This window comes from Microcaecilia unicolor, chromosome 1 (genome assembly GCF_901765095.1).
Source record: "Microcaecilia unicolor chromosome 1, aMicUni1.1, whole genome shotgun sequence".
In the NCBI taxonomy this organism is placed as follows: domain Eukaryota; kingdom Metazoa; phylum Chordata; class Amphibia; order Gymnophiona; family Siphonopidae; genus Microcaecilia; species Microcaecilia unicolor.
In genome coordinates this window covers 562972409-562999731 of record NC_044031.1, presented here as the reverse complement: position 1 = coordinate 562999731, position 27323 = coordinate 562972409, and the positions used below count along the sequence as shown (strand labels likewise).

Here is a 27323-nt window from a genome sequence, read left to right as displayed (position 1 = left end):
GGATGATACTAAGATCTGTAACAGAGTGGACACCCCGGAGGGAGTGGAAAACATGAAAAAGGATTTGAAGAAGCTAGAACAATGGTCTAAGGTCTGGCAATTAAAATTCAATGCGAAGAAATGCAAAGTGATGCACTTAGGGAATAGAAATCCACGGGAGACGTATGTGTTAGGTGGCGAGAGTCTGATAGGTTCAGATGGGGAGAGGGACCTTGGGGTGATAGTATCTGAGGATTTGAAGGTGACGAAACAGTGTGACAAGGCGGTGGCTGTATCTAGAAGGTTGTTGGGCTGTATAGAGAGAGGTGTGACCAGCAGAAGAAAGGGGGTGTTGATGCCTCTGTATAAGTCGTTGGTGAGGCCCCATCTAGAGTATTGTGTTCAGTTTTGGAGGCCGTATCTTGCTAAGGATGTAAAAAGAATTGAAGCGGTACAAAGAAAAGCTACGAGAATGGTATGGGATTTGCGTATGAGGAGAGACTTGCTGACCTGAACATGTATACCCTGGAGGAAAGGAGAAACAGGGGTGATATAATACAGACGTTCAAATATTTGAAAGGTATTAATCCGCAAACGAACCTTTTCCGGAGATACGAAGGCGGTAGAACGAGAGGACATGAAATGAGATTGAAGGGGGGCAGACTCAAGAAAAATGTCAGGAAGTATTTCTTCACGGAGAGAGTGGTGGATGCTTGGAATGCCCTCCCGCGGGAGGTGGTGGAGAGGAAAACGGTAACGGAATTCAAACATGCGTGGGATAAACATAAAGGAATCCTGTTCAGAAGGAAAGGATCCTCAGGAGCTTAACCGAGATTGGATAGCAGAGCTGGTAGTGGGAGGCGGGGCTGGAGGTTGGGAGGCGGGGATAGTGCGGGGCAGACTTATACGGTCTGTGCCAGAGCCAGTGGTGGGAGGCGGGACTGGAGGTTGGGAGGCAGGGATAGTGCTGGGCAGACTTATACGGTCTGTGCCAGAGCCGGTGGTGGGAGGCGGGGATAGTGCTGGGCAGACTTATACAGTCTGTGCCAGAGCCGGTGGTTGGGAGGCGGGGCTGGTGGTTGGGAGGCGGGGCTAGTGCTGGGCAGACTTATACAGTCTGTGCCCTGAAGAGCACAGGTACAAATCAAAGTAGGGTATACACAAAAGTAGCAAACATGAGTTGTCTTGTTGGGCAGACTGGATGGACCGTGCAGGTCTTTTTCTGCCGTCATCTACTATGTTACTATGTTACTATGTTACTATGTAAAGACCAGCTTATGCTCTTTTTGCAAGAAGCATCATCAGACATATATATCAAGACTCTTGAGGCAGGCACACATGTGCCAAAACATAGTTCCATGTTGAGTCAGCTTAAATAAACATACAGCACCTGTATCCATACCAGCATGATCCTGTCAATATCCATGCTTGCTTTCTAATCAGTGGCATAGTTAGGTAGGGCCACGGGGGCCTGGACCCCCCAAAATTTCATCTGGGCCCCTGTTTTTGCTGGCAGGGGTCCTCAACCCCTGCCAGCTAAAACCCCCGGCACCGGTCTCTGGCGCCGTCGTGTTCCCAGCCCTGCTCTCTCTTCCTCCTTACGTCCTGCACTCTTCTTTTAGTGAAATTGAGCATGCTCAGTTTCACTTAAAGGAGCGTGCAGGATGTGAGGAGGAAGAGAGAGCAGGGCAGGGAATGCGGTGGTGTTGGAGACTGGCACTGGAGAAGGCGTCAGCTGGCAGGGGTTGGGGACCCCCCCCCCCCCCGCCAGCCAAGGTATCTGCTGCTGTGGGGAGTTGCGAGGCGATGGCAGCAGGGCGGCAGACTAAAATATGCCCCCCCACGTCGGGCTCTGGCCCCCTTCCACCACGAGGTCTGGCTATGCCCCTGCTTCTAATAGTGGGCTGTAGTTAATGAGATGCAGCTCTATTTGCTTGTACATGAAGAGACAGGTGGTGCAAAGCAAATGTTCCACTTTTAGGAAATCTTAAGCCATTAGGCATTAAAAAGAAAATTTCCCAAAAGCTATATTTTTATTTCCATCTCTGTCATCTTTATCAGAAAAGTACATTTTCAATATGCCCTCAGCAGCAACTTAAGAATGTTTACTCGCTTGATTGCAAAGATTAAAAAAAAAAAAAAAGAGATTTTAGTTTGAACGTGTCTGTCCCTCCAGAAAATGATCATGCCTAATGAGCTACAATGAATGCTCTACCATAACGTTTTCCTATCCTGCTTCAACCCTCAGCAGTATCCTTTGTAAATAGACAGAAACTGAGGAAAATCAATCTCAGGCTTAGCAGATCTCCCTCAGCTATGCTTCTCCTTCCTTACAGGAAAAAGCCCAGCCCTTTTCACTGACTAAACACTACAACTCCCAGGATAACGCGCCGACGGCCCCTCCCAGCCGTGTCCTGCCCAAACGAGAACGACGACTCGGCAACAAGGTCTACAAGTGCTTTGCTTTCTGAGACTTTCACATTGCAGACCGACCCCATCATCCGCTGAATGAGTGCAGGAATAGCTAAAAAGGTACGTAGTTCTGGACACACTCATGATGAAAATGCTTAGCAGTATAAGAGGTGAAATAGATTCTCAAGCACTGCATGAGAATTATCTTTCTATGCGCACTAGTAGAAGAAAAAGAATCCTAAAGATGAATAAAAAAATACTCTTGAAGGTTCGTTTCTGGTTGAAAATATGACTGTAAAGATGTGTAAGTCAAAATGAAAAATATGTAAATATATATATATTGCATGGAGAAAAATCTGTATTTGCAAAATCCCTTTCTGCTTTACAACAGTCCTGATATATGCTGGATATTTACAGTGTTTCTGTGTTTTTAACTTGCGAGCGAACATGTGTTGCTTAATGTAAAGCAGAAATCGCCTGCTGCAGCAGAGCTTCTCGCCCCAACTTTGTGCTTTAAATTAATTGATGGAAAAAGTGCATACGGATGTCTTTGGGTGGTAATAATTAGAAATGCCCTTAAGCAAACATGCAGTCTACTGGTAAAAAGAACTGCCTTCTCCCCCCCTAGGATGATCAGGTTTCTGTAGAGACAATGCAGTGCTCATCCAGTTTAGGTTACTGGGGAAGTAATGGATGCTTTTCCTGAATGAAATGTGCATCAGAGCCCATTCATTTCTGACAGGAAGCAAAGAACTGGTCTTTACCATCCCCCCCCCCCCCCCCCCCCCCCCCCCCAAGACTAATGGTTGTTCTTGCATGCGATGGCCATCCTGTTTATCTTATTACTACCTGATTGGATATTTGATGTCAAAAGTTAATTAGACCCACTATTTTTTTTAAAGAGGCTTTAAGAGCTTGATCAAACCAATTAGATTTGTTATGATGGAATAACCAGAGACGTCCTGTTATTTAAATAGATCGTGTTTTCGTTGTGCTGTACTTGCAACCTGCTGCTCTGCTTCCTTGTCATGCAGTAGAGTCAGGAGCAATAGACGACAACAGAAGCAGTGAATCATTGATAAGGCCAGTGGGTTAAAGAATCTGACCTGACAGTACTTTAAATAGGAGAAGACTTTCTGGAAACGGCACAAAACATGCACTGTACTTTCACTGACATTTGTCTCCAATCTTGCCCTTCCTTTGGCTGATGAATTGTCTTTGGTTTTATGTTTATTGCTATAACGTTCTCTAACAATTTTTTTCCATCCCAAGGGCCTTAGATAAGTGCAGGGGCTCAGCTGCACCATGTCAGTACGGAGAAGCCAGATCATGAATAACTTTTTTGAAGGCAGATTTTTTTTTTTTTTTACTAGCAGGTTAGAATCCTGAATATGGCATATGTAACTATTCAGGGAGGGGGGGGGGGGGATGAACAAAGAATAGATACATGATAGTTTATAGATATCTCCTGCTGCTTAAAACATCAGAGAAACTGTAGATGCAGTAAATCTAGAGACTTCCTACAGAGACATTTGGAAGCAGAAACAAACTTTAAATATTAAGTGCACGGCAATAATATAAAAAGCTCTCTTCTCAAGAAAAGCGGGTCCTAGGCATTTTCTGCATTCAATACTTTTTTTTTTTTTTTTTTTTTACTAAGGAAAGGCTAGACTGAAAAAAAGGAGGTGACTGAAATTCCTTTTCAGATGTTTATTTGTACATTTATGTCTACCAATTTCACCTTGGGCTGCAAAATGGTTTACGATAAACGAAAATTTACAAGTAACAACACACACATTAGTAGCATACAGTGAAATTTCGGCACCCTATAGCAAAAGTAACAGCATTAGTACATCAAACAATTGTTACAAATAGCAAGTAACTAAATACTGCAGTTGAGATTGTTAGAAGTAAGTGAAATGTAATACAGTTAAATAATGAGAGTTCATTCATTCATTTCACACCTTGCATTGCTACCCTTGCTTCATTTTGTACATACCCATAGTACCAAAGACACAGACCACCCCAGTTCTGTGTTCTCATCTCCCAGAGTCTTTCTGCTAATGATATATGGCAGTTTGTAGATAAGAGCAAAGCTGATGCAGGAAGGCATTCCTAATGCATCTACCAGCCCTGCCTGAGCAAGGCTTCGGAGACAAAACTCAGTAGATGCTTAGCAGCTTCACCAGTGTTTACCTGCTTAATTCCTTAAAAATACAAGGAAAACCAGAAAATGAGTAAGTTAATAAACAGGGAGCATAAGTTAGATCAGTGATTCTCAACCAGTGTGTCCTCAAGAGGTGGGAGAACTGTCAAAAAACGTGGTGTAGACAGCAAGCCTGTGTTTGCTAAACAACCATCAGTGCCTGCAAGCTGGGAAGATCAACCATCTTGAGAGCCAGGTCCTTGAAATGCCCATAATTGGTCCCTATTTCTGCTTCCCCACAGCCTCTGAATAATAACTTCTGCCAACAGCCTCAACTGAAAATGTTGCAGGTCTGCTGTCCATAGGTTCTGTTTGCTATATAGTTTCTGAGTACAGGGCCACCGAGAGACTAGGCCGGGCACGGGGCAAGGCTGCCCCCGGGGACCCGCCCCCGCTGCCCCCCTCCACCCGAGCCGGGCCCCCCTGAATTTAAATCATAGCGCCTCACCTCAACCTCGCTCCGTGTGAAAGAAGCGCAGCAGTGGCAGTCCACAGATCGCTTCCCTTCGGGCCTTCCCTCCCTGTGTCCCGCCCTCGCACAAGTTACATCAGACAAGGGCGGGACACAGGGAGGGAAGGCCCGAAGGGAGGCGATCTGCAGACTGCCGCTGCTGCTGCGCTTCTTTCACATGGAGCGAGGTCGAGGTGAGGCGCTATAATTTGAATTCAGGGGGGCCCAGCCCGGTGGTGGACAGAGGGGAGCGGGTGGAGGGGACTGTGGCGCCGGGCCCCCCTTGGAGGCCCGGGCCCGGGGAATTTTGTCCCCCCTGCCCCCCTCTTGACGGCCCTGTCTGAGTAGCATATTTACGGGTTTTTGTGTTGCTTCACAGTATCTGGCAGTGGAGAGATTGTGTGCTGTTGTTACTGAGGTGATACACTAACTTGGAAAAAGATGAATGAATAAGGTGCATCAGTATTATACTCTCCTAAAAATTCAAAAAGCAGAGGAAAAGACTTCAGAACCACTCTGTGGACTCTTACCAAAGATGATTATAGTCTCAACAGACATCCTAATCAAAAACCTCCATTAACACTTGATTGTACTATTTTTTCAATTTTTGATTTATTTTCACTTTAACTAATATAAGACATTTTCATGAAAAAGCAATTCTAGTCAAAATAACATGTATGATTCTAAGAAAAAAAAGTTGAAAAATAAGGAAAATATAGTTCCATAAAGTGTTAATGGAGGTTTTTGGCCAATGATTATCTGGACGTCTATAAGCATCTGCAGTGGATAAGAGTCCACAGGCTGGGTCTGAGCTCTTTTCCTCCACGTTTTGAATTTTTTTAGGAAGAGTTTAATATTGATGCATCTTATTCATTCATGTTTTCTCAGCTAGTGTATGTGGGTAATTGAATGAATGCCCCATTTGCGATTTTGTATTTGCTACTGAGATGATACCAGAATTTGAATATATGTTTGTTTTGTTGTATGGCAAGTGAGAAATCTGGAACTGATGTGTTGCATAAAGTTTTTTTGATATGGAATGGGCAAAAACATACTAAACTTACAGCTAAATGTTGAAATATTTAGACATGCTTTCTTCAGATATGAATTATAGCGTTCAATATGTCACATATGTCACAATGTCTGTCAGGTGTATCGCAACAGAAGAAAGAGCTGAGAATCGCTGGGTTAGACAGAACAGAGAAATCGGAACTGAGATATCTAGGTCAAGTGCAGTTCCGGTAGAATTTTAGAAATGGATCTGTAGATGTAGAGCAAATCCAAGAAAACAGGAGGAGCCTCCACAGAGAATCAAAGCAAAACAGCAAAAGTAGAGGCTGACAAATGTGCAAACCAATACGGAGATAATATCAAGAAACAGCTTATTCAGAATATTCATATCAAGGACCTGACACGGTCCGTGTTTCGGCGCCAAAGCGCCTGCCTCAGGGGTCACAAACAACTTTCTCCAAGAAGAAGCCGATTGGCTTGAATAAATCCTTTATGTATACACGTGGTTATAAAAACAAGTTAATCCACAGACACAACAAAGAAACAGCCAACTGATCAGCAAGGTGTTGCTTGCTGATCGGTTGGCTGTTTCTTTGTTCTCTCTGTGGATTAACTTGTTTTTATAACCACGTGTATACATAAAGGATTTATTCAAGCCAATCAGCTTCTTCTCAGAGAAAGTTGTCTGTAGATGTAGAGCCATTTCTAAAATAAATGCAGGTATGTACTGGCTACGTATGTACGGGGGGGGGGGGGGGGGGGGGGGGGGGGGGGGGGAGGGAGAAACTATTTTACAAATGTGAATGGCTAAAACATCAGCAAAGGCAACTAGGTAACATAGGCCTAAGTGTCAGCACTGATACATGCAAGTTGGTACTTCAGAACCAGGCCAGGCCCGGGACAGTGCCGCCGCTGCCACGCCCCCCAGACTGCTGTGCAGCCAGACTACAAAAATTGTGTGTGTGTGTGTTTGTGTGAGGGGGCGGAGCCCAAAGTGTGTGTGGGGGGAGCACATTTTGCCCTACCTCCCTGCCCCCGCTGCAACTCCACATACCTTGGCTGGCTTCCTCCAGCGCTGTTCTCGCCGCATTGCCTGCCCTGTGGCTGCTTTTCCCCTCATTCCCCAATAATTGGCTTCTTAACAAGCAAGTATTGGTGCTAATTGGATTGAATGAAAATTTGCACGTGTACATTTTACATGCGGGCCCAAAAGGGGGTGTGGCCATGGGAAGGTGATGGGCGGATAGTGGGCGATCCCATAATAATTTATGTGCATTGTTATAGAATATTGGGGATCTACGTCTAATTTAGATATGGGGATTTACACCAAGGTTTTGTTGGTTTAAATGGTCATGCCTAAATGTAGTCATGGTTCCCAACACTAAGTGCTATTCTGTAACGACACCTAACTTTAAGCACTGTTTATAGAATAGCGCTAAGTATTTTTTTGGCCTCGATCTATTGCTCTTTATAGAATTTAGTCCTATGCCACTCAAGAGCAGGTGGTTGATGCCTGGAATGTCCTCCTAAGGCAGGTGGTGGAGAAAAAACAGCAGCAGGATTCAAAAAGGTGTGGGATGAACACAGAAGATCTCTAATTAGAAAATGAATTGTATATAAAACAAAACTTAAAGGGTTGCATATGCGTTTGCATGTCAAGTGGTGCTTAGATGTCAACTGTGGCTGTAGAAACTAATGCCGGTGCTGGGCTGGCTTGTACGGTCTGAGTCCCACTTATAGCAATCCAGATGAGGATGGGCTGGAGAGGGCTTCGACAGAGACTCCAGTAATTTGGAACATGAGGACAGTGCTGGGCAGACTTTTACGGTCTGTGTCCTGCAAATGACATGACAGATTCGGATTGGGTGGAGTGGGCTTTGACGGCAACTCCAGTAGTCGGAACATAAGGTCAGAGCCGGGCGGACTTCTACGGTCTATGTCCCAGAAACACCAAAGAAAGACCAGGATCAAATATATAATCTCACATTCATTGCTGATTTAATCTTGAATTGATAATGAATGTGACTGTGGGGCAGACTGGACGGACCATTCAGGTCTTTATATGGCATTTTATTTATTTATTATTACATTTGTACCCTGTGCTTTCCCACTCACAGCAGGCTCAATGTGGCTTACATATTATACACAGGAACTTATTTGTACCTGGGGCAATGGAGGGTTAAGTGAATTGCCTAGAGTCACAAGGAGCTGCCTGTGCCTGCAGTGGGAATTGAACCCAGTTCCCCACTCTAACCACTAGGCCACTCCTCCATCACTTACTATATTATTATGTAAATGTTAACATGGATTTTATAAAATATATGTATAAAATCATGACCACCAATGCTCGGCCCTACATCCTCTGAGAATTCCTGCTTTAAAAATTCACACTGGTGTGACCTCAATTTGAGCCCATTTATGCCCCTAAAACAATATCTTATGCATAAAAATGACATAAAAGTATCCTCATAACATGTTTACTTTCCAGTGGTTGGAACTGGGTGTATCTTCTCATTCTGCCATCTGTAAAGAAGCAAAAATGAAGGCATGTATTGTTTTGTTCATAATGTCATAATTATTTCCTGGCTCTATCCTTTCCACACATTTTACTATATATTTTGTTGTTGTTGTTATTGTTGTTGTTTCTTATGTGCAAGCCAGTGTCTCATTTCAAATTTCCTGCCCTGGGATCATTCTTCAGCCCTTTGCGCTGTAGTGAGACGACAACATTTTGGAATGCTGCCAGCAGACGTTTCTAAGTAGAGCAGCACCCAGAGTAATTGACAGTAGCTCCATAATGCTAAGAAAGTCAATAGCTAGGAGAAAGGCATTTTACCTCAAGAATGAAAGGGGACTGAGCAATATTGATGTTGTATTATTTGTGTTTTTTACACATCAGTGTAAAAAAGAAGCAGTATAGAAAACGTTGGAGGTATAGGATTTTGGTTGTTTTATTTTATTTTTTTAAGTTTCATTCTTTGGTGATCAACAAGAGATGTCCTGTTTGTAGGCCAACATTTTTACTGTGAGACTAGAGGAATAAAGGAATCCTGTTCAGAAGGAATGGATCCTCAGGAGCTTAGCCGAAATTGGGTGGCAGAGCTGGTGGTGGGAGGCGGGACTGGTGGTTGGGAGGCGGGGATAGTGCTGGGCAGACTTATACGGTCTGTGCCAGAGCCGGTGGTGGGAGGCGGGGCTGGTGGTTGGGAGGCGGGGATAATGCTGGGCAGACTTATACGGTCTGTGCCAGAGCCGGTGGTGGGAAGCGGGGCTGGTGGTTGGGAGGCGGGGATAGTGCTGGGCAGACTTATACGGTCTGTGGCCAGAAGAGGACAGGTACAAATTAAGGTAGGGTATACACAAAAAGTAGCACATATGAGTTTATCTTGTTGGGCAGACTGGATGGACCGTGCAGGTCTTTTTCTGCTATCATCTACTATGTTACTATGTAGAGAGTAACAAGTTAGAAAGTGCATGACCCATAGGTGTATTTCTCTATGTAAGATTTGCGAGACAAAATTTCGAAAATAGGCTTGAATGAGGTAAATCACTGGAAGGTAGGATGGAGGTAAGGGCTGTGGTGGATAGGGAGGTGGGGATGGGTGGGTGTCTACAAGTGAGTAGCTGGGATCATTTTGCATCCACTACCTATGTGTGAGCAGATGGGTATCTGTGTGTGTGACTGCACGGGCAGTGAGTGACAGGGTGTGGTGTGTCCAAGTATGTGAAGTGTGTGAGTTACTGCTAGTCCTCCTTCCCCTTTCCTCTCCTAGCTCCCTATCATTTTAAATTGTCCCCCTCCCATTTCTCAGCCCCTTTCTTTCTTCAACCCCTCTCTTGTTAGGATATGCATTCACTTCACTAATGTTCCTTAACCATTCAAGGGGCCCTTTTACTAAGCTGCATTAGGCAGTAACACACACCTAATACAGCTTAAAATGTCATACTAAGAGACACACTCAGGCATCCTCTAGTAACTGCCAAATGCATGCGTGCTAACTATATGCTAAAAAAATATATTTTTAATTTTTTGGAGACAACCTATCAGGGGCAGAGAATGGGCATTCCTGTGCTAATCAGCGCATCTACATTAGAGTAGAGGAGTGGCCTAGTGGTTAGAGCACTGGTCTTGCAATCCAGAGGTGGCTGACTGATGCTCCTTGTGATCTTGGGCAAATCACTTAACCCTCCATTGCCTCAGGAGGACCCCAACCCCCGCCAGCCGAGGTCCTCTTCTTCCAGCGCAAGGCTTTGTTCTGTTTGACGTCCTGCACATTGTACGTGCAGGATGTAAGACTCACAGAAACAGAACGAACCTTGCAGGTCAGGCCCCCGTGGCCCCACGTAGCTACGCCACTGGTGGTAAGTACTCACATGGTAACTTTTTAAAAATGGCTGTGCACTAATGGCAACATTAGCGCATAGTCATTCATACAAAAATGAGAAAATTGGCAATGTTATGGCTGTGGTACAAACGGCATTAACAACTGTGGCATAGCCACAGGGAACCTTGGGGGGCCAGGGCCCCCTTACCTTCAGCTCGGGCCCCCTCTGCCAAAGAGGTCACCTTGTGAGTCCCACCTGCGCTGTCAGAGCAGCACTTAAGTCAGCAGGCACGCTTAAGACGCCAATGCCAGCTCTCTCGTCCGTGCTCAGTTCAGCGACTGAACTGATCACACACAGGAGTGCCAATGTCAGCAGCTGAAGTGCATCGCCTACTTAAGTGTTGCTCTGGCAGCAGGGGCAGGACTGACGAAGAGACCTCTTCAGATGGCGGGGCTTAGCATCCCTGCCAGCAAAGGTATACTTTAATGTGGGAGGGGAGGCAGCAGCGGCAGCAACAGGGCAGTGGAGTACCAAGGGGAGGCGGTGGGGGCGGTCCGCCCCGGGTGCACACCGCTGGGGGGTGCCGCGCGCCTGTCAGCTCTTCGTTTTCATGCTCTCTCTGCCCTGGAACAGGTTACTTCCTGTTCTGGGGCAGAGGGAGCATGAAAACGAAGAGCCGGCAGGCGCGTGGCACCCCCCCCCAGCGGCGTACACCCGGGGGGGATTCTTTCACCGGGGGGGGGCGTTGCGCTGTTCCGGGGGGGGGGGGGGGGGGCGCTGCACCCGGGGGGGGGGGCGGGGCACATTGGCGATCCGCCCCTGGTGTCAGCCCCCCTAGGACCGCCACTGCAACAGGGGCAGGAGAAATCTGCATAAGGCCACTTTAAAGCCATTTTTTATAGCAGTTTAGCAAAACCATATCTAAGTATGCACAAAATTGTGTGCATTAACCCGTACAATCACTTTGTTAGATTAAAAAGTTCTCATACAGGCTTAGAAATGATTAAAAAAAGAATGTGTGCAATAAGCTGACAAAATGTCCCAAAATTGGGACAAAAGCCAAATGAATTGAAAAAGAATCAAACACTTTTGGCCTGAGCACATCCTGTTCTGCTTCCCACTGCATGGGTCGTCTCATCTACCATCAAGACTTGGGAACCCTGCTGGCACTGGCTCCTTTGTGTACCTGCTTCAGGGGTCATAAAGTGTTGTGTTGAAAACACTGTTTAAATCCAGAAATAGAGAGCTCACTTTTGTGAGTGAGACTGGTCTTGAGAAAGACCTTTGTGATTGCACGAGGTGTCTGTGGCAAAGTACCACAGTAGCATACCAAAGGCAGGGAGGAGGAGGCGGTCCGCCACAGGTGCAGGCAGCATGAGGGTGTGCAGAGCAGGCGTGCAGCTGTTGGCTCTGCCATCCCCTGACCCCTCTGACTTTACTTCCTGTTCCGGGGCATGGGACCGGCAGAGCTGAGAGAGCTGCGCGTCTGCTCCGTACACCCCCTCGTTAGGTAGGTGTGATGCACTTCGGGGAGTAGCGCTTCAGGGGCTGATGCATTGGGGGGGGGGCAGAGGTGACCCACCCCAGGTGGTGAACAAGCTAGGTATGCCACTGCATTGTCAGCCTCGATATGGGTGAATCAAATCCTTAATGTTTCTTCTTTGTTTCCTGAATGGATGAGAATACTATGAATGAATGTAATTTTCCTGCTGTTAACCTCATTTCCTTGGTACGATATCTGCATGTTAATTCATGCTAATTGACAACTTAATCTGACACATTGCATAGAATTCTGCAATGCATCTCACTACGTTGCTTCTAAGGATATGTTCAGCTATATACATTTAAAAAGCTGCTGTGTGAAAATTGAATTCTGTTGTGTTATTATTTTGTAATTTAATATTTTTTCTTCAAATTTCTTTAAATAGGTTTGTTTGAGACTGCACTTAAGACTACCATATCCATGGGCAGGACCAGACAGCAGATACCACAAAGGAGGGAAGGGGGTGTGAGGTGTCTAAAGGCACAAAGATTGGAGAGCCAGAGGAGGAGCAGAGGAAGGCCATAAGGCACAGTGGTACCCTTTTGAGGCAGCACATATCCCTGAAGCAGGGGTTCTGAAACTTGTCCTGGGGGAACCCCTGCCAGTCAGGTTTCCTGGATGTCTGCAGTGAATATTCATGAGATTGATTTGCATGCCCTGCTTGCATTGCATGCAGATTTCTCTCATGCATATTCAATATGGATATCCAGAAAACTTGACTGCCTGCGGTTCCCTGCCCTAAGACAGGTTTGGGAAACAGTGCCCTGAAGTTAGCAGGAACAGGCTCCTCTTTGACCTCGGTATCTGGTGTCTTCAAAATGTGTTTCTTTGAACCATTGCCTATGCCTCAATCCAGGCCTGGGATTATGGGGTGATTAACAAGATTTGATATCACAGTTTTAGATCCTAGCAGGTTCTTCACTTGATTTTAGACAGATCATCCCACTCATCAGCAGTTTTCTTTCTTGCAGCATTGAAAAAGCTAAGGGGTCTTTTTACTAAGCTGCGTTAAAAGTAGGCCTTAGCGGCCCTTATACAGGTGTTTCCTAGACACTAAGACCAGTTTTACTGCAGCCATTAAAACCCCCATTTTCTATTTTTTGCATTAATAGCCATGCATGTGCTAATATTGCCATTAGTGAGTGGCCATTTTTAACACTTACTGCCTCTTATTTTATACACAGTAAAGGTTCCTACATAATGTAGATGTGCTAACTGGTTATTAAAAAAAAATTGTTACTACTACTACTTAACATTTCTAGAGCGCTACTAGGGTTACGCAGCGCTGTACAATTAACAAAGAGAGACAGTCCCTGCTCAAAGAGCTTACAATCTAATAGACAAGTGAACGGTCGGTCTGATAGGGGCAGTCAAATTGGGGCAGTCTGGATTCACTGAACGGTAAGGGTTAGATGCCGAACGCAGCATTGAAGAGGTGGGCTTTAAGCAAAGACTTGAAGACGGGCAGGGAGGGGGCTTGGCGTAAGGGCTCAGGAAAGTTGTTCCAAGCATAGGGTGAGGCGAGGCAGAATGAGCGGAGCCTGGAGTTGGCGGTGGTGGAGAAGGGTACTGAGAGGAGGGATTTATCCTGTGAACGGAGGTTATGGGCGGGAACGTAAGGGGAGATGAGGGTAGAAAGATAGTGAGGGGCAGCAGACTGAGTGGATTACTGCATGATTAGCACATATACATGACAAAACCAATGTGGAATGCTTTAGCATGTCCTGTGTGAGATCATTTTTGCTGTGCTAGGCACACATTAACACCTAACATAGCTTAGTAAAGGGGACCTTAAGTTAGTAAGGAGAAAAACCTTTTCCAGAAAACATAGCTAGACCTTATACTAACAGATGAAAATCCACAACCACACAAACAGAAGAAGAGACGTACCCCACAACAACCTATACACAACAATTGTCCAAAAATGGGACCAACCAAACCCAAAACCTAATGGGTGCCAACTAGTGAAAATCCCCAAAGTTGTGATAACCAAAGACAATTATCTCCCAATACCAGTGAGATACATCAACACAAGATCAGCAATTAACATAACCAAAACAATCAGAGACTGGATACTGGAGGAAGACCTAGGATTGATCTTCCTGAACAAAACGTGGATACATGATAAAGAGGACCCCATTATCCTAGACCTATCCCGCCTGGATATAAAATTATATACTGGACCAGAACCAGTTAAAAAGGAGGAGGCATCACACTCATATACAGATCCTTCTTCACAGTGGAACCCATTGCAGAATTCATAACAACACAATTGGAGAAATTGTGATAATAGGAGAAATTAATTTATACTTAGAAAAACAGAACACAAAGCACCAGGGATTGTTCTTAATTTCTACAGCTCTGGAACTTCCAATGGTCATCAGTGTCCACAACACATATCAAATAACACACTCTAGACCTAATAGCATATAGATTCAGACTTTACAACACAAAACCAAAGTTGGACAGAGACTCCCTGGCCCAACCACTTAAAACTAAACATGATTTTATATTGGAAAGAGCAAGGACTACCCCAACACAATCAAGAACCATTCACAAAACACGAGGAAAGGTTGACACAACTAAATTCTGGTCCACCATCTACGACTAGCTCTGGTCACCTTAACCTTATTTCATAGGCTTCATAACAGAAAGGGACAAAAGGTGTACCACAGTATTAAATGAAATAAACCCCATGAAATCTAAAAACATACAGAAAAGGAAAGTGGTTCCATGGTACGATGACACACTGAAAGAACTAAAAACCCAATGTGGAAGACAAGAACAAAACTGGAAGAAAAACTAAAATTAAACCACCATTTCCATCTGGAGGAAGGCACAAAAAAGGTACAAGAACAGAATCAGTCAGGTTAAGAGGAAATTCTATAAAGAATAAAATAGGCTCAGATTACAAAGATACAAAGATTGTAAATAGTCTATTAAATACTAAATCTCTCACCATAGGAAATGTTAACTCCCCACCAGTACATGAAATGGCCAAATTTTTCAAAGAGAAAATTATCAACTTAAGGAACAGTCTACCAAAGACCAACACTAACCTCAAAATGCTAATAGACGAACTTGACTCCCCCCCCCCCCCCCAGAAGAATCAGCAGTGGACAGGACGTGGACAAACTTCACACAACTTACTAATGAGATGGTAACAAAAGCGATAAGAAAATTCATGACCACACATTGCACACTAGACACGTTTCCCAACTATTTCATGAATGCTCCCCCTAACCGCTTTATTAACCAAATAACCTCCTAAATAAGCTTAATGGTTTGAGAATGCCAGTTCCCAAAGGAAAAGGGCAACATGCTACTTACACCAATCCCGAAGGACATCAAAAAAATATTAGATACCTCAAACTACAGACCACTAACAACTAAAATAATGGAAGGCATCGTAGCCAAGCAGCTAAGCGAATAGTTCAACAAGTTTTCTATACTACTCGAATCCCAATCAGGCTTTAGAACTCACCACAGCACAGAAACAGTATTAATCACACTTTTAGCTAAATTCAAACAGGAAATCTCAACCGGGAATAATATCCTTTTACTACAATTATATAAGTACATAAGTAATGCCATACTGGGAAAAGACCAAGGGTCCATCGAGCCCAGCATCCTGTCCACGACAGCGGCCAATCCAGGCCAAGGGCACCTGGCAAGCTTCCCAAACGTACAAACATTCTATACATGTTATTCCTGGAATTTTGGAGTTTTCCAAGTCCGTTTAGTAGCGGTTTATGGACTTGTCCTTTAGGAAACCGTCCAACCCCTTTTTAAACTCTGCTAAGCTAACCGCCTTCACCGCTTTCTCCGGCAACAAATTCCAGAGTTTAATTACACGTTGGGTGAAGAAAAATTTTCTCCGATTTGTTTTAAATTTACTACACTGTAGTTTCATCGCATGCCCTCTAGTCCTAGTATTTTTGGAAAGCGTGAACAGACGCTTCACATCCACCTGTTCCACTCCACTCATTATTTTATATACCTCTATCATGTCTCCCCTCAGCCATCTCTTCTCCAAGCTGTATAGCCCTAGCCTCATTAGTCTTTCTTCATAGGGAAGTCGTCCCATCCCCGCTATCATTTTAGTCGCCCTTCGCTGCACCTTTTCCAATTCTACTATATCTTTCTTGAGATGCGGCGACCAGAATTGAACACAATACTCAAGGTGCGGTCGCACCATGGAGCGATACAACGGCATTATAACATCCTCACACCTGTTTTCCATACCTTTCCTGATAATACCCAACATTCTATTCGCTTTCTTAGCCACAGCAGCACACTGAGCAGAAGGTTTCAGTGTGTTATCGACGACGACACCCAGATCCCTTTCTTGGTCCGTAACTCCTAACGTGGAACCTTGCATGACGTAGCTATAATTCGGGTTCTTTTTTCCCACATGCATCACCTTGCACTTGCTCACATTAAACATCATCTGCCATTTAGCCGCTCAGTCTCCCAGTCTCGTAAGGTCCTCTTGTAATTTTTCACAATCCTGTCGCGATTTAACGACTTTGAATAACTTTGTGTCATCAGCAAATTTAATTACCTCGCTAGTTACTCCCATCTCTAAATCATTTATAAATATATTAAAAAGCAGCGGTCCTAGCACGGACCCCTGAGGAACCCCACTAACTACCCTTCTCCATTGTGAATACTGCCCATTTAACCCCACTCTCTGTTTCCTATCCTTCAACCAGTTTTTAATCCACAATAGGACATTTCCTCCTATCCCATGACCCTCCAATTTCCTCTGTAGCCTTTCATGAGGTACCTTGTCAAATGCCTTTTGAAAATCCAGATACACAATATCAACCGACTCCCCTTTGTCCACATGTTTGTTCACTCCTTCAAAGAATTGAAGTAAATTGGTCAGGCAAGATTTCCCCACACAAAAGCCATGCTGACTTGGTCTCAGTAATCCATGTCCTCGGATGTGCTCTGTAATTTTGTTTTTGATAATAGCCTCTACCATTTTCCCCAGCACCGACGTCAGACTCACCGGTCTATAATTTCCCGGATCTCCCCTGGAGCCTTTTTTAAAAATGGGCGTTACATTGGCCACCCTCCAATCTTCCGGTACCACGCTCGATTTTAAGGATAAGTTGCATATCACTAGCAGTAGCTCCGCAAGCTCGTTTTTCAGTTCTATCAGTACTCTAGGATGAATACCATCCGGTCCAGGAGATTTGCTACTCTTCAGTTTGCCGAACTGCCCCATTATGTCCTCCAGGTTTACCGTGAAGTCAGTAAGTTTCTCCGACTTGTCCGCTTGAAATACCATTTCCGACACCGGTATCCCACCCAAATCTTCCTCGGTGAAGACCGAAGCAAAGAATTCATTCAGTCTCTCCGCTACGTCTTTGTCTTCCTTGATCGCCCCTTTTACCCCTCGGTCATCCAGCGGCCCAACCGATTCTTTTGCCAGCATCCTGCTTTTAATATACCGAAAATTTTTTTTACTATGTTTTTTTGCCTCTAATGCTATCTTTTTTTCATACTCCCTCTTGGCCTTCTTAATCTGCACCTTGCATTTGCTTTGACACTCCTTATGCTGTTTCTTGTTATTTTCAGACGGTTCCTTCTTCCATTTTCTGAAGGCGTTTCTTTTAGCCCTAATAGTGCATTCGACATGGTCGATCACACTATCCTACAAACAATTGGAATAGGAGGGAAGGTGCTTCAGTGGTTCAGGGGATTCTTGAACTCCTGATCCTATGAAGTGAAACTAAACTCTATGATCTCCAACCCTTATAAAGCAGAATGCAGAGTACTCCAGGGCTCCACACTCTCACCAATATTATTCAACCTAATTATGGTCCCACTTGCACATTCTCTGTCCAAACAATGCCTCAGTTCCTTCATTTACGCTATATCCCCTTCAAAAAAGACATATGTAACTATCAAGGCCTGAAAAACAAAACAACGTACACAATGTACCACTAGATCTGCACCAAAATCTGGAACTCCTTACCGAAAAACCTAAAATCCATTAATAACTACCTACAATTCAGAAAACACTTGAAAGCACACCTCTTCAAAATACTCCTCCCTGGTCTACCAGCAAACAGGTCACCATTCCTATCCACGATCTTGAACCGATCCTACCAAGACTACACTGATTGTATATGTAACCCCTTTCTATAAAGTTAATTGTAAGCCACATTGAATCTACCACTAGGTTGGAAAATGTGGGGTATAAATGCAATAAATAAATAAATAAATAGCTACAAAGTTCCAATAAAGATTAAATAATTTAAAAAAAGTCTTTCACTTATTAAAAAATGTGAACATGGGTTTTAATCTTAATTAGTTTCACAGTGTGGGATTCTAGTAATAGTATGACATTATGAAATTGAGCCAATCCTGCTGAAACTCCATTGAAAGGCTGCTTTTTATTTTTTAAACACTTTTTAAAACATTTATATCAGTTGCTTTCCAATGTAGGGTAGTTATGCAGCAGCCTTCACCAGCCCTGGACCCATTAATCTGCCTTATTACCTCTAATTTTATGAAACTACATGACAAACTCCAGTTAAGGCTTATTCATTTCTTCTATTACAGCTTTATATTTCTGAAAGAAAAAAAGAAATAAAATCTAGAACTTGAGTTTTTACAGGGCTGATACAAAGATTTTAGAGATAGATGATTCTGTTTGGGGGTCTTTTTACTCGTTTAGCGCATGCTATCTACAGCAGGGCCCAGTGGAATAAAATGGTTTCAGTGGCAGATAACGTGTGTTGATCTTTAGTTGAAGATCCCTTTAGTCTCGCTGTCAGCTGAAGAAATTGGTCTTTGCTGTGCTTGATTTGGATTATGGGACGTTGGATGAGTTCTGGCCTGAATCGCAATCGTGAATCTGAGTGGTGATATGACTTAGAAAATTAATTGACTCTGGATTGATTAAGGATTGATATGATTTGAGCTGGCTATCACAGCATGTCTTTCTGTAGAGCCAGTGACTGGGAAGGGATTACTGTGGGGGAGACAGTGCTTCCTAGTGTTGAGAACTGGTGATATTATTTAATTACTAGTAAAAAAAGGCCCGTTTCTGGAACGAATGAAACGGGCGCTAGCAAGGTTTTCCTGGGAGTGTGTATGTTTGAGAGAGAGAGTCAGAGTGAATGTGCGGGTGTGTGACAGAGTGAGACTGTCTGTGTGACAGTGTGTGTGTGAGAATGAGAGTGTGTGACAGGGCCCCCTCCCCTGTTCCTAATGCCCCTCACCCCGTTCCCTCCCCTCCTTTTCCTCCTCCTTCCCACACTTTGGGTTCCTTAAGGCTTTCAAAAGTCTATGTACCCCCGTGGCCCTAACACCCAGTATCCGGATACCCCACCGCTTTCCTCCTCACCCCTCCCCCAAGATGGAATACTTTCACGTCCTTCATTTTTTAAAAAAAAGTGTCCTATCTACCCTGTGTACAAATGCCCGGCATTCAGATTGTGTTCCTCTCGTAAATTTTCATTTCTTTCATTCATTCAGAACTTGCCCCCCTCCCCTGAACACTTTTGGTTCCTTCAGTCTTTTAAAACTCATTTGTATAGTTAAGATGGAAAAACTCATGATAGGGAGGATCTAAAGAAGGGGCTTATAAGTGGGATTAACTGAGGAAAGGATAGTATTGAGTAAAGCTGCCTCGGGGTTAATTAGAAAAAACAAAAAAGCAACCAACCAGTGGAGTGGGTGAAGGGTTTTCATATTGAAAATATATACACCGGAAAAGCAGGAGTGGACAACCTGCATGCAGCTCACCATTGAATTTTATGTGGCCTGCGAAATCATGGGAAGTAACACGGAAAATGACCCACACAAACATTATTTACCAGAGTTTTATTGTCTGTGGAAGCATTGAAGGATACAACTACAGAAGACTTGGTTGACAGTGTTAGCAACTGTTTTTACTTGCCTCTTCTTATAGACCTCTTTCTGACTCCGTCACACGGGGGACTAATAGTACCTATTTCATATATCAGGTTCTGTATAGTTTCTCTAACCTCCATTGTCACCCAATCATAAGGGGGTCTGTTCTGGGGTGGCATTAGGAGCCGTAATTGAAAACTAATTCCCATAATTACTGCTTTCTGTTTTTCTGGATCTAGGTATATTCTGGGCCATTTATGTTCCCACCTAAATCTTATTAAACATCTGTCTAAGTTTCTGCAAAGACTGAGTGTCACTCGTATGTGATCTACCTTGTAGACTAAATGTTAGGTAAAGAGAAGATAGAATCAATAAAAATAGAGACAGAGATAGGTTTAGATAGATAGGTACATTTTATTTCTTACCCAAACACAGGTCTTCAAGTTGATACAAATACAGACATCAGATTCTAATTTCAACCGCACAGGGCTTCGCCGTCTGACAGAAGCTTTGGAGAAGACTCTCTAACCAAGCCAAAATCTTCCTTCTTTTATACTCTATCCTCTCCATAGAAGTGAATGGTGAAATACCTAGCTAATATTTCGCATTTCTGAGAGCATACTTTCCCATGCTGTCTGCTGTCGGATGTGCCCACCTCCTTCCGTTCTCAGCTACTGCTAATTATCAACATGTTTTGGGAAGCGTTGAGATAACAGTTTCACATCTTCCGGCTGCAATACTTTTCATACCATCTCAATACCTTTCATACCATCTCATGAACTCTGTATTACCTCTGTATCATTGTATACCAAAACTAATAAGCTCCATTTTATTCATCTGATCTTTCATTACAGGTGCTATATTTGAATTAAAAATTGTACCAATTTGTGGCAGGACTCATTGTTCAGACCTGCTTTTTGCAGATTCTCAACTATTAAATCATTTCAGTACTTTTTAGCAGTTTAGGCTGTTTAAGGTATGTAAATTGACCCACCACTATTCCAGTGGATGGATCCCAAGCGGGGACACATATTAACTTACAGGAAATGCAAGTCCTTGCTCAGCCAGTCATAGATTCTTAAACCTAGCTGGTATTTTTACAGCCTGTGTCCTAAAATCTGGCCTTCCACCCTTCCAGTGGGCATCTTGCTGTAGTATAATTATACATTCCCCACTTGTCACCCCCTCTGAGGAGGGGTGACACAAAGCTCGTCAAGCTCGTCATCATCCATTCCAGAAGGTGGCAAGCTATCAAACGAGAGGGGGAGTTTTGGTCTTACAAATTGATAGAAGGTATGGTGCAAGACAAGAAACTTCATTCTTAGGTGGTATATTTTTGGGCATATGGAATTCCCTTTATATTACCCAAACCCTTGGGCCTTAATCTTGATGTTACCCCTCTTGAGGCGTACTCAAACCTGTAGTGAGAGAGGTTTTATGAATGGGACTAATCCATGAGCTCATTTACAAAATCCCATGAAGTATAGGTATACGGGTAATAGCAATTTCAGGTGGATCATACTAATAAACACTTTCAGGTCTTTCTATGACTTCTATTGTATCTAGTGCATAGTACATGGGGAGATAATCTAATGTATGTATCTCAGTGGTCCTCGGAAGGAATAGTGGTTTTGATTAAGCATTGTTATGGTGGCTCAACAAATATATGGTTAGTATTCAGATTGCAAGCTGTTTAAGGTTGTAGGTATTCAGAATCCTTAAACAGGTCGGAATTCCTGGACCTTACTATTACTCATCATTAGCATCCAATCATGAGCACTAATAAGTGGATAGCAAGTATGAGGTTGCCTCATACAGCAAAAATGGTCAATCCTAGGAAAATTTATATTAACCAAGGTCATGCATGGATCTTGACATATGCATAATGACCTGGAAGTATGGGAAGCATTGTATATATCCGTTACCCCACTTGGAGCTTAGTCAAACCTACAGAAAGACATGCAGCTCAAGTAAGCCTACACCAAAGTTAAACAATTGCATAACAGGTTGATACTAACAGAGTTTACATCTACATTATGATATCTTAGCCAGTATTAGGGTTTGATGTTACCCTTGTATCTGAACAATATCAATTTCAATTTAAATTACATAAACAGAAATAACGGGGAAACTCGTGGAAAAACATTTAGAACAATAAAGGAAATAAAACCTTTTCAATATCTAGACAGGACTGCTGCTAAACTGAAAATAAAACATAATATGAATCTATAATGTCCATAAACAGCAACAGTAGTTCTCAAATTAAGTATCAGTTCTAAATTCTCTTTCATCGATCATGGTTGAGGCGGTGGAAGCGTTGAAGAATCTGGACGAAGATCTGGAAGATCTAACAGGGCTGGGTTTTCAGGCTGGCTTGCTGAAGGAAGTTGCCGGTCTTGAGATGTAACATCTGGTTCTGCGGCTGAGTAAACTTGTGGTCCAGTAGTTTGCAAGGTGTAAAGATTATTGCCACAACCTTGGGGGATCTAACATCATTTGGACCTGGATAGATCTTGAAGACGTACTTATGGTGTACAAATTGGGATCTTTCCATGTCTTTATTCTACCATCAACTTAAAATTAAATAAAAAAAAATTGGAATTGGGATTTGGAATTGGGATTTGCATAATATATCCCCACTTCTGGCTTGCATAATGTGCGAGACAGATTGGTAATTTTTAGAAAGACATGATCAAATAACAATGGTAAAGTATATGGAACAAAAGAGAAAAACAATTAAAATTTAGAGATGATGGTAAATGTTCAATTATTGATGTATGGAGGGCAATGCGTCGCCATTTATCGCCAATAGATATGGAATCTTCACCTACGATGACTACCATTCACCAAGGGTTGAGCCCTCAGCTGCAGGAGGCCAGCAGGACTTATAAGTTAGATGATTCAGAAAGAAGGGTAGATTAGCAAATAGTCATAGTCAAAGTTGCAGACCAATGTGCAGAAATTTAAAACTCATAACTAGTCCAGGTATTGGAAGTATCTTGTGGAATCACGGTCGCTGTCTGTTGTAATAGAGAGCTCATACATAAAGTGCCATGTATGTTCTGGAAAAGATGAGCCTGCAAAAATATTTAATATAGCAGAATATTTAAGAGCATAACCGAGAAGGTCTTAATTAAGGACTTCATTTGGACAAAAGAAAATTCTCATTGGAGAAGTTGGTGCTCCTTTTTCTTGCCAGAGGTCAGTTGCAGTAGAAGTACTAAACTGGAATAGAGGCGGTAGATCAGGAATTGGATTTGCAGTCTTCATTCAACCTACAGGACTTAATAAATTGAGATGAGATACGAGTAATGCCTAGTATTTAAATCTTAGTACAGGATCATTAGAAAGAAAAAATCAAAGAATGCATTGTTAGTTCCTTGGTGCACCAGTATGTGGAGTATAGACTCAATATATAATATCACAAATTACAAGTAGAAAACAAGTTTTCTCTGAAGAGTTGATGGTGCTGGCACAGGAAGTCAGCAGAGTTTGAGGAAACATTGTGGTCAAAGTCTGCTCTAGGAAAATACAGCCTTTAACATGATATTTTAAAAGATAGAGAAAAGGCAATATCAGAAAAGAAAGATGTAGAAACTATATATTTCTATGAGGCCTCCTCACGTGACCTTTACAAGGTTTAAATAGATCAAATGAGAAGGACAGTTACCTATAGTCCTCTGTAATAGTTCAGAGCCAATTTGGAAAATAAAAATTATATCAAATTCGAAAATGATCCTTTCTATGCTCTCACAATTTGGGCCCTAAATTATGATAGCATATCAAGATTCACATTCAGAGGGATAGCTAAAATAAGCTTATATATTCCCAGGAATCAATTTACAATTTAGAGTATATTTTAAATACAGAGGAGGAGCAGCTTTATAAGTAGGAAACAAGTAGAAGCATTTATTAAAATATTTTAGTAAAATTCAAAAATCAAGAATATAATAACAATTTTTATTAATGCAATAAATGCACAAATTGATCAGTAGGATATGTTCATATGATAAATGGAACAGCTTGTAAGCCTTCATTGTAAATTGAATTCTAAACAAAGAGTAGCAAGGATAACACAGAATCACAGAAAAACCCATTCAGTCATTAAAAATCTGAAACACGTAATGAATTCCTGCATCATATACTGAGTTCAAAGCATTTATAAAGATGAACTTTAGAGAAAATAAGAACTACAAAGGGTTAATCTTTATCATTCGGTCTTAAGGAAATCATGAAATAACGGTGCTTCCTGTGTCTAATTTGAGTTTACTGCTCACTACAAGCATTGGACATTATGGTGACTGAAGATAGGATTAAACATCAGACAAAAACTGTAAGTTCAAGTTTTCGTATTAAAACTTCATGCTGGTGGAATTGGTCTTCATAGAATTAATACTTCAGGAGAGGAAAAGGAGGAAGAGAAGGTCATTACTTTATCTGTTTTCCATAGGTACGGGTCTCAATAAAAAGGAAATTGGCAATTGTAGCTAGTCTCTTCTGAACATAACTTTAAAATAATAGCAAACTGAATTTCTTTAGTTCGGATTTACCAGTTAGTTGTGTTATGCAAGGGTTAATCTTGAAACCCTATTGAGAACCAGAAATGCTGGAACTCTGTCTTAAAACCATAAATCTTTAAGAGGCAGGGAAGGAAGTTTGAAAGTTGTAGATAAGACGTGAAAAGAAAAAATAAAACAGTTAATTCATTATTACGGAACACATCCCCAATAGAGAACCAGGAAGTGAACATCAGCACTAGTTATTTCAACCAACATCACAAAGAAACAGTGTTTTAGATGGCATATAATATAGAACCTTTCATAGGAAATATCTGAAACAATTATGCAATTTTCAAAGAACACATACACGGACATACACTTATAAAATTAAAACTAAAAAGTGCTTGTATTTCTAGTGAAAGCAATTTACCAGAAGTCAAAAACAATCAGGTATTTAACATCACGTCACAAATCAAACAAACATTGCTTAAATGAAATAATATACAATCCTGGAAAAAAAAAACATTCCTTTGAGATTTACTACCACTGCAGTTGATAGGCAATCTCTCAGAGTAACCTTAAAGCACTAATTTAAAACTAAAGAAATGATTCCTTAATAGCTAGCTGGTTTAATATATGCTATAGGAAAATGAACTAGATTAGCAATATATATATATATATATTGATTAGATCTAGAACCTAATACAAGGTCAGTGGTTCACAAGGCAGCTTCAAGGATAGCAAGGAGATCTAAAAATGATAATGTGCTAACAGTTTACAAAAACATGCAATGATTATCCTAATAGTAAAACATGCAGAGACATAACACAATCATACTCACGCATCTATTAATGTGCTCCAACAAAGGGATCCAAAATGAAAATTACTAATTAGCGGACAGCTCTATGCTTTAATCGCAAGTGACATTAGGAGAAAGCAATACAAAAACTGCAAACAGAAAATATGCCTAGAGAGAGACAGTACAAAAGTAAATAAATACGTAGTGTCAGCTATTATATATTTATACTACTCTATCCCAAATTAATAAATACTACTCCCCAGAGTGTGCTTCTAAAGACAGCTACAACTTGCCTGCCAACAACTTTTCCCGGTTATCGGCCATGGGCTACAACACCATGATAGAGCCCCCAAATAGGGACATTGCAAACACCCCCGAAAAGAACTCAAAAAACCTGCGAATAAGGTCCTCTGAGTCGAGGAGCAGCGGTCCAATGGGTTTCCGCTGATTAGCTACAACATAATCACCCCAATGAATCTTAAATGGTCTACAAACCCGTAGCGCTACAACGCAGTAAAATAAAAATTTTATAGGTTAGGCTCTCCCGCGTATACAACTAACCATTTCTAAACTTTTTGAATGCCCGAGTCAACCTGTACACAATCGCAACGAAAGTCGTTAGACGTCTCTTTATTAACCCCGCGGTCATCTGTACAAGTAACTCATAGGTGGGCAATACTGCCGAAACCGCAGGTCACTCCGAAAATGGAATGAAAGTCTGCTCTTACTAATTGAGATACCGTCATCCATTGAAGGATTCCCTTCAATGCATGTAAGTCCCAGACATCGGTATCAAAGTTAATTGCATGACACTAGTACAATAAAGTAGAGAAAAAAAATATTAAGAAATAAAGGAAAAAAAGAAAAAAGGAAATAATAAATATCGCATGTTCCTAGAAAGAACCTCTGAAATCTAATCCAGAAGTAGCAAGCAAAAAAATTATTTTAAGGGGAAAAAAACATGTAAGCTCTTCGGGGAAGGTACTACCATAAAAAAGTCATTAGTTGGAACACATTAGTTAGAACAAAAAAATGTGAAAAATTACACGTTCATCATTCGCTAGACAATATGTTTTCCACTCAACAAACCACGAGAAGGAAACTCAAGAGCATTAAAGAGGACACAAGAAATTGAGTAAGGACGGGGCAAATAATAAAAATAAATTCATCCATACAGTTATACCTGTAGTACAACAGGAAAGTAATTTATATGTAAAGATAATAGTGGAGAAATAAAAAAAGTTGTGTAGCAATGACCATAAAATTAAAACACAAAACTTGAGCACAAGCGTAAAAGTCTGAAAAATATCTGACATGCAGAATATGGGGAAGTGGGTGGGACTTAGAGATTGATGGACAGGCATTGCGGACCATTAATCAAGCAGCTTTATATTCTCCCTAGTACCGGGGAGTAAAGGAATGAGCAATAAACAAACAAAATAAACATATAAAGTATACATTAAAAAAAGAAAGGAAACAGACTGTGGGGATAACCATATACTGTATGTTACTGAAACACCGATTTCAACAAAAGGCAAGAAAGGTATTGTAACATGTGTAGTCCAGAGCTGTACCCCTAGAATAAATGAAATAAAGGAAAATACATATTAAATGCTTTTGGGGCGGGTACCAGATAGATTGGAAGTAGCATCTAAACAGGAAAACATAAGAGAAGCATGTAATTCAATAAATTGTCAAACAGGACGCCAAGATCGTGGTGCAAAGATGACAAGTTAATAGCCATAAATATGACAAATTAATAAACCCGAATGCGATGGCAGGAAACTTCTGTGCCTAAACAGGTGAAAGGGGGAAAAAAACAAATTAAAGCATGTGATTCTTACACCAAGAACTTCCAATGATACGGCATAAAACATACATACTAGTCAGTGATTGGAATGATATGTGTAAATGATGACAAACAGAACAGCTGCAGCTTTTAAAAGTGAACTGTAGAGCCTCTTCTGCCAAAGCAGTGCTGGACTGATAAGGCAGCTAAAGTGGGCAAGCTTCCCAGACTCTCATGTCCTTGAGATAGTAAACTACAGCACTTGTTAGGGAAAACCTTTAAAAGCTACAGAAAGAAATGGCAGTTTCGGAAGCCTGGATAAGGATATTAAAAAAATGTGAGAAAAAGGGGTTTAGAACTTACACCTCTTCGAGCGAGTTTAAATAGATTTACAAAGGCAGATTCGAAGCCCAAGAGGGAGTATATATTTGAC

The 27323-nt window shown here is 42.0% G+C and overlaps 1 protein-coding gene across 1 annotated transcript in view; it reads left to right on the top strand.

Annotated features, from left to right (window-relative positions):
* The first annotated feature begins 2428 nt into the window (after positions 1-2428).
* Positions 2429-27323, top strand: part of TMEM74 (transmembrane protein 74) — a 60990-nt gene continuing 36095 nt past the window's right edge. Inside the window, exon 1 of the mRNA XM_030190204.1 lies at positions 2429-2511. The gene's annotated coding sequence lies outside the window, so the exon portion shown is untranslated. The remainder of the gene's footprint in view (positions 2512-27323) is intronic.